Source organism: Lacerta agilis, chromosome 4 (genome assembly GCF_009819535.1).
Source record: "Lacerta agilis isolate rLacAgi1 chromosome 4, rLacAgi1.pri, whole genome shotgun sequence".
Lineage (NCBI taxonomy): Eukaryota > Metazoa > Chordata > Lepidosauria > Squamata > Lacertidae > Lacerta > Lacerta agilis.
In genome coordinates, this window is record NC_046315.1 from 60,011,512 (window position 1) to 60,025,829 (window position 14,318).

Genomic DNA, 14,318 nt, shown 5'->3' on the forward strand with positions numbered 1-14,318 from the left:
ACCAGCAGGCTAACTTTATGACCACATGAACTATTACCCTCCCTCCCCCTAGCATAATGGATGTCTCATATTAAACTTATTGCTTTCAGTTTTCCATGCTGTCTTCCACTTTGATTATATGTTTTGCATTTCAGAACAGTTTATTTTCATTCAGCCTAATTGCTGTACATGATCTCTGTGCTTTTATACTGCAATTATTTGGCTGTTCTTTAGGGCACAAGCTACACTGAAGTAGCTTGCATTCACTAGTTTCTTTTGTTGTAATGTATTTATCCATTAATTGACAACACCAAATATATTAGAATTTTCTCATTGGGGTGCTCTGGTGGCAACAGAAGGACATTGTGTTCCAGTCTCTAACTCTATCAATGTCCATAATTAACACACCGTCTTAAACACATTGACAGACAAGCTTGTAATTGTTTCAAAGCAGAAATATCAGTGCTACCCAAACACAAATTTATTGATTGCATGCTGTATGTTAGAGCAAATGTTAGGTTAGAAAGAAGCTTGGGGAGCATTTAGAAGTTGCTTTAAATAAGCTCTTGACTGAAAGAGGCAATGAGGCCTCCAAAAGAAATAAATGCACAGAGCTGCACGGTTAACTTGATTGATCAGCTTGGAAGTACACTAGAATTGTAATATTTTGCTGTTTGATGTATATACAGATTATTTTAATTTTAGGAATGAAAAGTGCTTGTTCAGCCATTTTCATTCCCACAGTCCAGATGTGAGGTGTATTTTCAACCTGTATTACCTATGCGCCTTCATTCTAACTTATGAGCAAACTGCCAGGCCAGAACCCAGACATGTTATTTAAAAATATCCCTTTCATGCATGGTATTAGAAATCATCATCATTATTAATTTTGTTAGTCACTTTATCTTTACCCAAGGCAACCCAATGTGACTTACAACCAATGAAAACCTATTCTCCTCAAATCCACACACTACTCAAAACCTACTGGGTGTAATTCAACTTTGTGCTCTTTTGATCATTCCAAAGCTATGGGAAAGCTAATAATGTACGGAAGTGAGAGCTGGACCATAAAGAAGGCTGATCGCCGAAGAATTGATGCTTTTGAATTATGGTGCTGGAGGAGACTCTTGAGAGTCCCATGGACTGCAAGAAGATCAAACCTATCCATTCTCAAAGAAATCAGCCCTGAGTGCTCACTAGAAGGACAGATCCTGAAGCTGAGGCTCCAGTACTTTGGCCACCTCATGAGAAGAGAAGACTCCCTAGAAAAGACCCTGATGTTGGGAAAGATGGAGGGCACAAGGAGAAGGGGACGACAGAGGACAAGATGGTTGGACAGTGTTCTCGAAGCTACTAACATGAGTTTGGCCAAACTGCAAGAGGCAGTGAAGGATAGGCGTGCCTGGCGTGCTCTGGTCCATGGGGTCACGTAGAGTCGGACACGACTGAACGACTGAACAACAACAACGATCATTCCATCTGTGGAAGTATTGTAGCTTGCCAGATGGAACGACCCTCCCTCTACTCCCTCATGGGCTGTTTTGGGGGTTCTCTCAACCCCCCTCAAGCCAATTTCAGGAGCACAAGGGGTATACGGAGGAAGGAGAGGAAGAAAATCCCAATTGTGCAAATGCCAAGTGGAAACGGGCTTGTGGGTCAAATCCAACTCTCTGGCAGGCCAAAACTGGCCCACAGACAAGAAGTTCATCATCCCTGTTTTAAACTATGGTGAAATAAATAAATAAAATTGTCCAGTAACACCTTAGAGACCAACTAAATTTGTTCTGGGTATAAGCTTTCATGTGCATGCATACTTCTTCAGATACCATGCACACGAAAGTTTATACCCTGAACAAACTTAGTTGGTCTCTAAGGTGCTACTGCACAATTTTTTATTTTTTATTTTATTTATTTCGACTGTGTCAGACCAACACAGCTACCTACCTGGATCTTAAACTCTGGCATTTGTTAATGAGAAGCTGAACATCATAGTTGTTGTTTTTAAATAAAAGGACAGTGTTTATAATGTGATGAAATGTTTACTCAGTAACATAGTCTACAGTTAATTTCAGGAAACACAAAGGTGTTATTCAGTATAGTATATTGTTTAGTTTATGCAGGGGCCACTTTATTTGGTAAGGTTACATGAACTTAAGTGTAGTTGTATATACACAGATGTAAACTTTCCACCTGCTGTTATAGTCTCACTGGAGTATAATCTGTAAATGGCCAAATCAAAGAGGCACACTCCCAATATATATTCTTTGGACATTATGATATTAGTTGTGTTTGTTTTATCCCTCTTCCCAAAATATAACATCTCATTGGTTTACAACCAGTGGAGATCATGCTTTCAAGCTTTTCTCTGTAACCATGGCAACCTCATAAATAATCACAATGATCAACCGAATAATTGAATGTTGAAATTGTAATAGTACTGTACACATAGTCTTCAGTCTCTCTTATCTGAACCTGCTCTAGGAAGGATTTTAGATGCAGCCCAATCTATACACATTTACTATTGCCATCAGTTGCTTGCTTCCCCTAAGACCTCTCTTCATATGCTTTCTAGTTTTGTTGTCACCAATGCTTCTGAATCAATGGCATTCCAAGTGATCGCTAAGTGGAGAAGAAATAAGGTGCCCACTGAAGTGGACTGTGCATACACAAGTATACATAATGCTTTCCTCAAAAACTGGTGCTTCAAGATAAGAGCCAGAGTAGGTATTTGCTTGAGAGATTCTCCACCCCCCCTCCACCCCCCTTTTGTAAATCTCAGTGCAACTGGCCCAATCCATGCATCCTAGACCAATGAGAGCATTGGAACATAGCTGTACATTGGATTTCACACTTTTTCAAATATTGTGGTGCAGTTCTCTGCTCGACACATAACAAAATGTGTTTAAACACATATTTAAATACAACTTTTTATAATAGATTAATGTACTGTATATATGGGACAGAATTGTCTTGTAAGTAAACATATACAAAAGTGGCACAGATCAGAAATACACTAGGCAAGAAGCAATCTATGGCTATAGACACCAAGCAGTGAGCCCCCAAACCCAAACTCTACTTCCTGTGCACCACATAGAATCAGGGAATTGTAGTCCAACCCCATGTAATGCAGGGATCCCTACAATACAGGAACATCATTAAACCATCTCAGGCCTGCTTTGGAAAGCCTAAAGCTGACTTATCTAGAACTTGAACAAGTGCAGTAACTGTATGCGTGCTGTATTTAAGTTCTAGACAACAGTTCCTTTGAATGTAGACCAATTTTACTGGTTATTGCTATTTTGATGCCAGCTTGTATTGTATTTTTACTATATATTTTTGTTGTAAGCTATAGATGGCTTTCAACATGTCGAGGACCATAGTGAGCAGACAACCCTGAAAGGAAGCTTGTAAATACTGAAAATAAATAATAAATAAAATGACATAGCTTTCTCGCATTAGAGTGGTAACAGGAAATGTGTATACATTTAACAACTAGCCCCCTCCTCGTATTTTGTGCTCACTGACCACATTTCCATGTATGTATTTAACATGAGTTTAAAAGGAACTGGGCACTTGCAACACTGTTTGGGTTCTTTTGGATGGGGGCCTTGCATTGAAAATGGGTCAAAAAGATCAGATTTATCTGGGGGCACATTTTAATTACTCCTTGTTGTCCACTCCAGTGGGTAGAATAATCCAAATGTCTGTAGGCTACCAGTCATTCCTCTCTCACCTTCCACCACCTTTCCCCATTCTGGACAATTACACTAATTGGGTAGCAAAATGTCCCCTCTTCCCCATAAAATAATAGAAGCAAAGCCAGGAGAAATTCATGTATTTCAAACTCAGGGATATGAAAGTGCGGAGAAAATGATTTAGAATATGTTTAATTTTCTTAATGCCAATAAAAGCATTCTGCAAGGCAAAGAAATAAACAAAATGTTCCATCCTGAGGAGAGAAAAAAGGGAGAGGCTAAAGCACATTCCTATAACGCTGGGGTTTGAAGGCTGATGATGAAAGAGGAGTGGATGCAGTTTTTGCTGTCAATTCTGCTGTAACACTTAACATGCCCCCACTGCATCCAGCACTTTCTCCTTCCACCCAGCAAAAGACACACACAACTCCCACCCCCTTTGTTCAGGTACGAGAGATGGGAGATTATTTATCCCTATTTGTAACTACCCTATGGTATAACCCTGATGTGATCACCTCATGCTGCAGGCTGGGAAAGCAGGAGCTGAGAGACTTACAACAACCCTATAACAGAATACTCTCCAATGTTAACATCCAAATATTTTAAACCGGGATAAGAGATATAACATCACCCGCCCCCTGTATTACTTTTCATATTTTAGACAAGGGCTGAGTTTGATAGATTGTGGTAACTCTTTAATGAAGGCTTTAAGAACTGTCACCTACTCAATCTTTATTTGTGTCTCAGATACAGACTTCCTCTGCAATTCTTCACAGAACACCTATTACCAAGATGGACGTAGAATGTAGAAGAATTGCTTAGAATATATGGATACTTGAAGTAAACCCATTTTGCTGACTACATCAAAACTGCCTTGGGGGTCACAGGATATAAAATGCTTCTGCATAAATAAAAATAGCATGAATGTCTCCTGAAACCACAGAGTGATGTTGAAAACAGAATGAGAGTTGTAGTTCAGGAACATCTCAAAAGCCAAAAGTTCTCCACACCTGATTTACTGGAAGGAAAAACATTAACTCCACCCTCAGCTACCTCCCAACAATAAATAAGCTCAAATGCCCATATCCATTGAAATTCTAAAATACTATAAGAATGAGGCAAAATAAGTGAAAGTCTCTTTTGTAGCAGTGTGCGCTACGGACAACACATACACAAACAGAGAGCTCTTGAGCAGGACATTCTCTGATGGTTTCGATAGTTTGCAATAGCATCACATTGATGGTTTATATTTTGAATGTGTGAGACTTATTTCAAAAATCCCTTCTTGCCTTTAAGGCTAAAGAGAGAGAATTTTGATGAGATCAAGTAAAAGAAAAATCCCTGAAAATTGTTAGGTTGGGTTTGGCTACATAAAATGCTATCAAAGTTAGTGCATTTTAAAGTGTCTGAGATTGAAAATGTCTCATCAAAACCCGTTGCACATCCTTTCAGAGCCTGAGGGAGCATCTTAAAAAGTTCTAACTCATTATGTTTTTACTGTGAAGATATTTCCTCTACAGAAGTTTGATTCGATTGAGGGGTGGGGGGAGAGATGCATATGCAGATTTTTGTAGGCAATATAATATCAGTTGTGCTTCAGTTAGTCAGGGTAAATACAACTTGGTATTTGTATTTCATGTGTTTCTTCATTTCTTTCATTGTAGGGAAACATGTTGAATGCTGTAAAAATGCTTTGGCTATTGGCCTTCAATAACTTGATTTTTAAAGCAGGGGTGAAACATGAACGACACACATAGCATCCAGGTCATATACAATATTCAACGTGCATCTTTTCAAACAATTTAAATTAGAGTTAGAATCCGAAGAGGCTGCTATTTAGGGTTGCCATATTTTGAAGAGCAAAAAAGAGGGCACATTTGCCAACTTCTTCTTTTAAGTATGGATTGCTATGGCGACTCTCATTTTCCATACCCATGAAAAAGAAGACATGTTCTGGAAAAATAGGTCATATAGCAACCCTTTATCACATATCTCTGAAAAATTGACAGTTTGATGTGTAAGCACTTTTAGCATATTTTGCTCACAGATTAAAGTTTTTCTTGCTGATTGTAATAATGTTTTGTGTTAGAATTGTATGGATATGTTTGCTCATATGTGCTTTAAGTGGAAGCTATGAAGTAACTCTATAAAACAGATACATTACGTTTTCCATTTTTGCTTGCATGTTCAGAATTGTTATTTTTTCCACTAACTTATACCTGATCCTCAATATTTGTCCAAGCGTATCTTGCCTGTCACACTGGTTTAAAATTATGGTGTGTAATGCTACTGCAGCACTACAGTTGACTTTCCCATACTAAGCACTTATTATAATGAAATACCAGGTCTCCAGAGCACTTCAAATGCTACTGCTGATAAAGGGGGAAATGAGGAGATGCAGTCGAGAAGTGGCAGTTTTATAATATGCAAAAGATTAAAACCCATGATTCCTCAAACCTCCAAGAGCCAATTCACACATTATTCTTTGTATATGCTTTCCAAATGTTGGGATCACATTTACATTTGCTGACCTAGCAAAATGTAACATGCAGACTGATGTCACAGACACGCAAACTGATGTACTAATACAATATCAAGAACAAACTGATGTAAAAGAGCAAGGCAAGGTTTGTGGGCTGCCTCCATATAACATGCAAAGTGCTCAGTGGGTCGAATTACATGCTCTGTGTCCAATGCGTATTTTTAAAACAGGGATGGGGTTTGTGTGTTTTACGGTCCTCCAGATGTTGTTGGACTCTTAACTCCCATCAGCCCCAGGCAGCATAGTCCTCACAATTATATGCTGAGGGCAGCATATAACAAAACAATAAAAATACAGATTTTTTTAAGAAACAAAAAATAGAATAATAATTGAAATAAAAACCATAAGATTCTCACAGCTACTAGTTTACAATAGCCAAATCACAGTATCCTTCAGCCAGCAAGGACCTGGGTAAACAAGGTTTTAAAATTGTGTCTAGGCACCTAGTACATGCAATTCAAAACCTGCCTTGGTAAGTGGGTTAAAACTGGGTTACCCAAGCTACAGGTGCTCAAGGAAAGCTGCAATGAAGTCTTTCTGCACTTGGTTGGGGAACTGGTTTAAAGATTTAGGAATCAGACTAGTACTGCATAGCAATAAACTTATTTACGCATTCCCATGGTACCTTCTCAACCAGTACATTTGTAAGTAAATAGTATTCTCTCTTCCTAATGTAAACCATGGTAAAGCTAGTCTGAATCTCACACTGCTTGTGAAATGGGGAACATGAAGAATTATTTTTTTTGGGGGGAGGAGTACCTCCTATTTCTTTTACAAATCATAGTGTGAAAATTGGATCTCATAGGACTGAAAATTTCAGTGATGAGCTTCTTCAACCATCTTCTAGCAATCTATCTACAAGCATTTAAGGAATGGAAGGGAAAATATGCATTGAAGGCAACCCTTATGACTATGCTTTCTTCCATTGTTAGCATGAGCTTAATGAAACGAATATGCTTTGTAGCCATTATCTTTTACAGATATCTTAGTAACTTATCTTGGGACATCTCATTTGCAGTGTTTAATTTTATCTGCTCATTTTATGGGAACACAAAGTGTTCCCATTTTACATTCCTCAGCATCATCACATAAAACGAAACGCAAAGGGAACACTGAATGATACTAGGATGCATACATTTCAAATAAGGTCAGCAATAAAGAAAGATATCACCACTGAATTGTTAGCCAGTTTGAGCAGGCAGCTTATAAAACTCTCACAACCATTTAAGGCACCCTTCCATATGACTAAAATTACAGCCATTTAACAAAACAATTGGTGAGTACCATGGAAATATTAGGGGTTTCATTGATTTGACAATGGTGTACAATTAAGGATGATACGTGTTAATCCAGACAAACTATATTCTTCAAAGACAAACTGAGCAATGCATTCAGCATTTTCTTAATGAAGTAATACATTCCACTTAATAAACTCTGCTTCAAACATCCAGCCCTTACACAAAGTAAGGCAGGAATTCCCTGTGTGAATTACCTTCTGAAATAAACAGATGGAAATTAGGAGGAATCCATTAATGGTGCTATAGGCCAAACCAAATACCTTCTGCCACCTCAGTCCCTGAATGCTCCTGTAGAATGTTTCATGAGCTGGCAAAACTATGTTCTTGCACAGCAAGAAGGAAAGGGGGTTGTCCAATTTAGGACAGAAATTCAAAATGAATGTCTGCTTGTCCTATTTTTTTTCTTAAAAAAGAATGGTAGCATCTAACTTTTTCAGAGATGGAATCTACCTTAGGAGGGAGTGTATAGGATTTACTGGTCAAGTCAGGAATCTATGTCAGGAGCCAGGCATTTTGCCTGGGCTTAATCAGGGAGGCTGTACTCCTAACACTGTTGCCATTCCCATTTTCAGCACTAACTTGAGGCTAGCTCAAACTTGCATTGTCTTCTTATAGTCTCTCTTTCAGTTTCTTCTCAACCTAAGTGGTATTAACTCCTTTCCTCTCCTGAAACTCCCTCCCAGTTCTGGATTGTATTCTTGGCTTCAGCATTGAGGTTTTAATTTCCCCTCTTTCCTCTTTGGCACAGTGATTCCTCAACAATTTCATCAACATGCCACTACTCCTGAAATGATATCTACAATTGGACTAGGGCCTAGTTCAAACCCAGTTTGATTTCAGTCTTGGCCACCAAAATTGGGAGAAAGCTTTCAGGAGATGGAATTTGCAAACAATGAGGGGGCAAGTAGGTGGGTTGGAAACCATGCTGCTTTTTTCCTCCCTGAGAGGGAGTGCAAGAGCTGCTTGCCATCCACCATTTTCCAAAAAGACACTGGTAGTGGTGTATAGTACTGCTACCATTGCCTTCTGCAGTAAATGGTGAGCAGTATAGCTGAGCCATCTATCCCTCCCTTCAGTGCTTTCTTCTGGGGGGGGGACGCAGGGGTACACATACCCCTAAACATTTTGTGAATCTATGTTTGGCCTCATTGAGGGGCAGTATTTCAATATGAGGAGGAGGAGGAGGAGGAGTTTGGATTGGATATCCCACTTTTCACTACCCGAAGGAGTCTCAAAGCGGCTAACATTCTCCTTTCCCTTCCTCCCCCACAACAAACACTCTGTGAGGTGAGTGGGGCTGAGAGAGACTTCAAAGAAGTGTGACTAGCCCAAGGTCACCCAGCAGCTGCATGTGGAGGAGTGGAGACACAAACCCAGTTCCCCAGATTACGAGTCTACCACTCTTAACCACTACACCACACTGGCTCTCTGGAAAATGAGAGTACCCCTAATCATTTTTTAAGGGGGGGAAAGCGCTGCCTCTCCCCAAAAAATATTCTTGGATTTTTCATCAAGCTAAAATGCCTCACAATTTCACCACTCTGAATAGGATGGTGAAACAGGAAGGGACAGGATAAATTGAACACAATTGCTTGCAGCCATGGTTCTGATGAAAGTTCCCTGTTTCCATGTTACATATTCTATTCTCTGGCTAAAATTATGGAAATCACACATGCAATGTTACCGCAGCCATTAAAAGAATGGACTGTAGTTCTGGATCCACTGCAATCCAAGCCAGAAACAAAGCTTTCTCAGACAGGACCTACTGATTTCTATGAAGAAAAGAAGGCTTCTGATCTGATGTGGCAAATATTTATTTTCTCAGTGCCTCAGATAGTTGCAACTGATTTTGGCTCTTGACCTCATATCACAAAAGTCATTGAAGTGGAGATGGACACTTAATAATCATCCCCTCCCCAGGTTGGATTTGAGTCATCCTATTCCACAATGACAGAGCATATCAGGCTATCAAGGCCTACTTGCTATGATGGCTATATACCACCTCCAGTGTCAAACACATATGCCTCTGAGTGCCAATTGGTAGGACTCACAAGTGCAGAGAGTGCTGTTGTATATGGGAAGCTTGTAGGCTTCCCCATGGCATCTGGTTGGCCACTGTGAAGACAGGATTGTGGACTAGGTGGGCTTTTATTCCGATCCAGCAGGGCTCCTCCTTTGCTCTTATTAAAACAAAATAATCTCTACCTCCACCAGCATTTAGCAGAGTGAAAAACAAAAGTTACTCCCATTTCTAAACCAATCCCATCTGCTATTTAGTTTCATTAGAACTGAACAATCTGAAAAGGCAACTTCAGAGCAGCTCCATGGATCCTGGTCACCACTATTACAGCTATTCCAGATCCAATGGATTACACTGTATAAAGAGATAAGATGAGAGCAAAAATGATCCAGTAGGCAGAGAGTAAGAACTGGTTATCATGGTATGACCTTGGCAAAGCATTACCTCCCACCGTCATTTCCCCATATGTATGATTAGAATAATAACCTACATCTCACAGGGCTGTAGTGTCGGCAAACCAATGAGGATGGTAAAGCACCCAGCAAATTAAAAGTTGGGAGTAGAAATTAAATCTTTCACTTGAAACACAGTAACCTTAATGTTCATTATGCACAAGAAACTGGTTCACACTCATTTCATTGTGTTGGCTCGGCAGGATTTGAGGGAGCTAAATGCAAAAATAATGCTGACTCCAATGTCTGAGAAGATAAGACTGAAAATAAATGCATGGAATAGTTTTGGACAAACCTTTACAGACCATGAATGCATTTTAATAGGCTAATTCTGTTAGGCTAACCCTATAGTGGGAGAATGGGGAGAGGGAATAATGAGGCCCTTCTCCCTCTGGCAGTAGTCACAGTCAAAACATAGCTGCTAGCAAGAAATTGAGCAGCCCAGGTAATTGGCATAGGAAGGTCTTCCAGTACTCATCATTCTCAATAGAGACATCGAGGTGTGTTAAGGACAGGCTAGAGGCTGACAGGGTTACACTGGGAAGCATGCAATAGCTGCCGCTCAGTGGCTGGCTCCTCCAGCAACCCTGGAGGCATGATTATATTCTTTCCAGGCATAATGCTTCTCTCTACTTCCTGGATTCTGCAGGTGCAGCAGCCTGCAGCTCCCCATGGTTTCACAGAGCCTTAATTTAGCTCCATATATATTTGTCCAGATATTTTATAAAAGACTCTCTTTTTTCCCTCCCTTGGTCACTTAAGGCTCTGTAGATATTGTATTTCAGAAAATCTAATTCTCATGGAAATGTGAAAAACCACAGAAGCTGCATCACCCACAGGTATCTTCGTAGAGCATATAAATGATGCCAAATAAAAACGAAAATAATATCCTTGTTGTTAAAACTTTGAAGGGTCATCTAGCAGCCAGACGCCAAATCTGCCTTTTAAAGGAAGTTCAGATCATAAAGACGAAAGCAAGAACAGAACGGTGTCTTCGGAAAGACAATCTTATATGTCAAAATGCTGGTGATTAAAAACAAATGTCAGGGGGGGGGACAGCCTTCTCCCAAAATTTTCCTGGTGCAAATCCATGCAATTTGGAGATTTCTGCTCTGCTCAAGTGAAAACACCTGTAGGAACTTGGAGGGAAGGTAAAAAGAACTTAATTAACATTTGATTGATTTCAGTGTGCATTTATAAGACAAACAATGGAAAACCCTGCAGAAAAGTACATGCCATGTTCAACTGATATACTGGAGAAAGCCCCCTTAGATCCCTACAGGGAGAACCAAACACAATCTCAATCAAAGCATTCTTCTATGCCTTTAAAGTTGACAGTGTTGCCCACTGCGCAAGCTGTCGGCATTCTATTATTTGGTTGGCATTTTTAAAGGAAAAACTAAATTGGAGTGCTTTAATAAAGTCTTTCTTGTATGTATTTTGAAGTACTTAAAAAACTGGCTTCAATAGTAGGTGTATTAACTGTGCACCTTAAGTATAACCCAGTCTCTGGAGCTCTCCTTCCTGTTCCTTGGTCTAAATTCCTTGGAGCTCAGAGACCTACAAGAGTGTTATATAAGACCCTGTTTAAAATACTGGGTAATACATTATCTGCCCAAAGCAGATTGATCCATTTCTATTCCCATCTAGTCCAATTCTCTATGATATTTCTAGTTTGAAAAATCTGCAGGAAACACATTTATTGCATACTGACACCATATGTCTCTGCTGAACCTTGATTATTGAATTCATGCTTCATGCAACACATGATTTTTAGAGAGGTTTTTGGTTCAGAGGGTAAGCAGGAATAGCTCAGCAAGCACTATAGTTAATAAAGTGATGCACCTTGATTAAGCTGTGAAATATCTTGACAATGGTGTCAGAACAGGATGGCCTCCATATTTCCTATGGGCTTTTGAAACCCTAATATTGCAGATAACTAGACGAGATGGTATTTACTCATATAATTCAGAGTTCCATGGTCTTCTAAGGATTCAGTGTATTCTCTCTTGTGGCATAGTGTGTGTTGTTCATGATTTTGTGTCCATATGCTGAGTTGAAATCTTTATTATCATTCATTGCTTGTTCCTCAAGAACTGAGAGCACACCCTGTAAATTGAGCACTCCTATACAAATATCAAGTGATTTATCTTTTTTTAAAGCCCTCTTTCTCTATGATTCCTGGACCACTTTCATTCAATGTCAAAGAACAAATATTGGCTATGTTATAGGCAAGTGAATTGTTATTAACGTTGACTGAGATTTTCAGTGATGTAATGTCTTTAATTTTTTGTATTTAATTATTTTTCACATCCTTTTCCTATAATTATTTTTCACATCCTTTTCCTATAGTTTGTAATAAAATAATTAAAATTAACTACTTTTATCAAGGCCTTTTATCAAGAAGTTGTTTGAAACTGTAAGAGCATTTATTTTCCAAATTATAGTGAAATTGGTATCCACTTCTGGGAAGAAAGCATAAAAGCCTATAAAACTCCTATTGTAGCTTGCAAATAGCTATTTGCCTGGTCACCTGCAGTAAGAATCATCACCAAATGAATGAGCAGAAAGGCTTAATTAAACTTAATTAAGGCTGCTGATGTGCCACAAATGACTAACATAGGGATTTAAAGTGCTTGTCTTGATTTTATGGTTATGCTTTCTTGCTCTGTATGTTATGTAGTTGAGATTATTTTTTAAGTCACTGTTTTGCTTTGTATGCTGACTACTGTTATAGTGTGGCTTATAAATTTAATAAATAGGCATGGGGGCTACTAATTTGTTTGGGAGACTGATCTGCTGACAAGTGAAAATAAAATCTCATACTGAGTGCTGTATTGACTTTAATTTTAAAGCATGTGATCAGTTTGTTCTCTGTCATACTTCTACATGCAAAATCAGTGGCGATACCATTTTTAGAGGCGATATATTATTTGTCTACAAGAAACACTTCTATGAATTGTAGTGTGCATAAATGATTTGATAAAAGTTGGTTTGTATGTCACCAACTCAACCTGTCAAAATCACAGACCAGAATGATATATCACATTATAAGTAATCTGGGCATGGATTGTTACTGAAGGGTGCCAAGAACATGCTTGCTGCTAAATTAATGTCCCAGGAGTGATGATACTCTACTGTCAATATCCAATAATCATAGCTATTTTCACCTTTTCTGTTTCACCAGAGTTCTCAAATTGTTACTCGTCACAGCAAAGCCAAAGAGGGTGATCCCACTTATGCTGAATGACAACAGAGATCCAAATAGCAGGTATCAAAAAAATTAACCAAAGACGCATTATGATGCATTATGAGAAAAACCGCTTTTCATCCAAGGATGTTTATAATACTGTTTTACCAGCCACTCCTTTCATGAATTAGTGTATGTCTGTTCACTCAGTCATCTTTTTAAAAAAACCTTGAATTCTAACTGCTGGTGAGTTTTAAGGCATAGGAACACATTGCTTGTTATTTTGCTTGAACATAAATTTCTCTACTGATTTTATTTTTTTCCATTAGTGTGATAAGTAAGGGATACAGCTGAATGACATTTCACTGGATATTGACATTTTTAAAATTGATAGATACAAGTGGAACCTACAACAAAATGGAATTCAACATAATGTATTTCCAATAACTTTAGCTTGCTCAGTGGAATAATCTCGTCCCCTTCCATAGTGCTCTGGGGATTCTTCAGACAGCCCAGAGCAGATTTGGGGGCATGGGGGACATGCAGGGGCACAGAGAGTGGGGAAAGTTGCATTGTGCTCGAAGGAACCCTCACACTAGCTCCTGCTAGCACACCTACTTAGTTAAATTTGGGGTAATAGTAACATAGAGCAGAATGCTAGTGTTTAGGATTTCAGCTAGCCAGCAAGCCAGAGATGCCATCCTCCAGGACAGTCATTTCCTTTCCATACACACCATTTTTATGGTTTTCTCCACAACAGGCACTTGGTGTTTAGTCCTTTTCTTGTGGGGTTGTAGTTCACTTGTTCTCAGCTCCCCATTTTGGCTACAATCTTGTCAGCTGTCAATTCTTGTATTTGTTGTTATTAGAGTCAAGATCCATTTACTTCTCTGTTCTAAACAAATTGGCATGAATAGTGCAGAGAAGAGATGTGCATGCGAGATTTGCATGGTATTTCTGTGAGTACAGTGTGCACAACAGAACAATTATTCCACCCTTGAAAACCAAATAGCATCCAAATGAAACACAGTGGATTGCAAAGAGAATTCCCATGATCAGATTTTTGCTTCTCAGATGGTCCCATTGGTGGAGGGATATGATATTTCACAGTTCCTCCTTAACCACACACCTGCCTATGCTTA

The 14,318-nt window shown here is 39.0% G+C and overlaps 1 protein-coding gene across 1 annotated transcript in view; it reads right to left on the reverse strand.

Moving 5' to 3' along the window:
- IL1RAPL1 (interleukin 1 receptor accessory protein like 1) overlaps positions 1–14,318 on the reverse strand; it is a 672,251-nt gene that overhangs the window by 583,463 nt on the left and 74,470 nt on the right.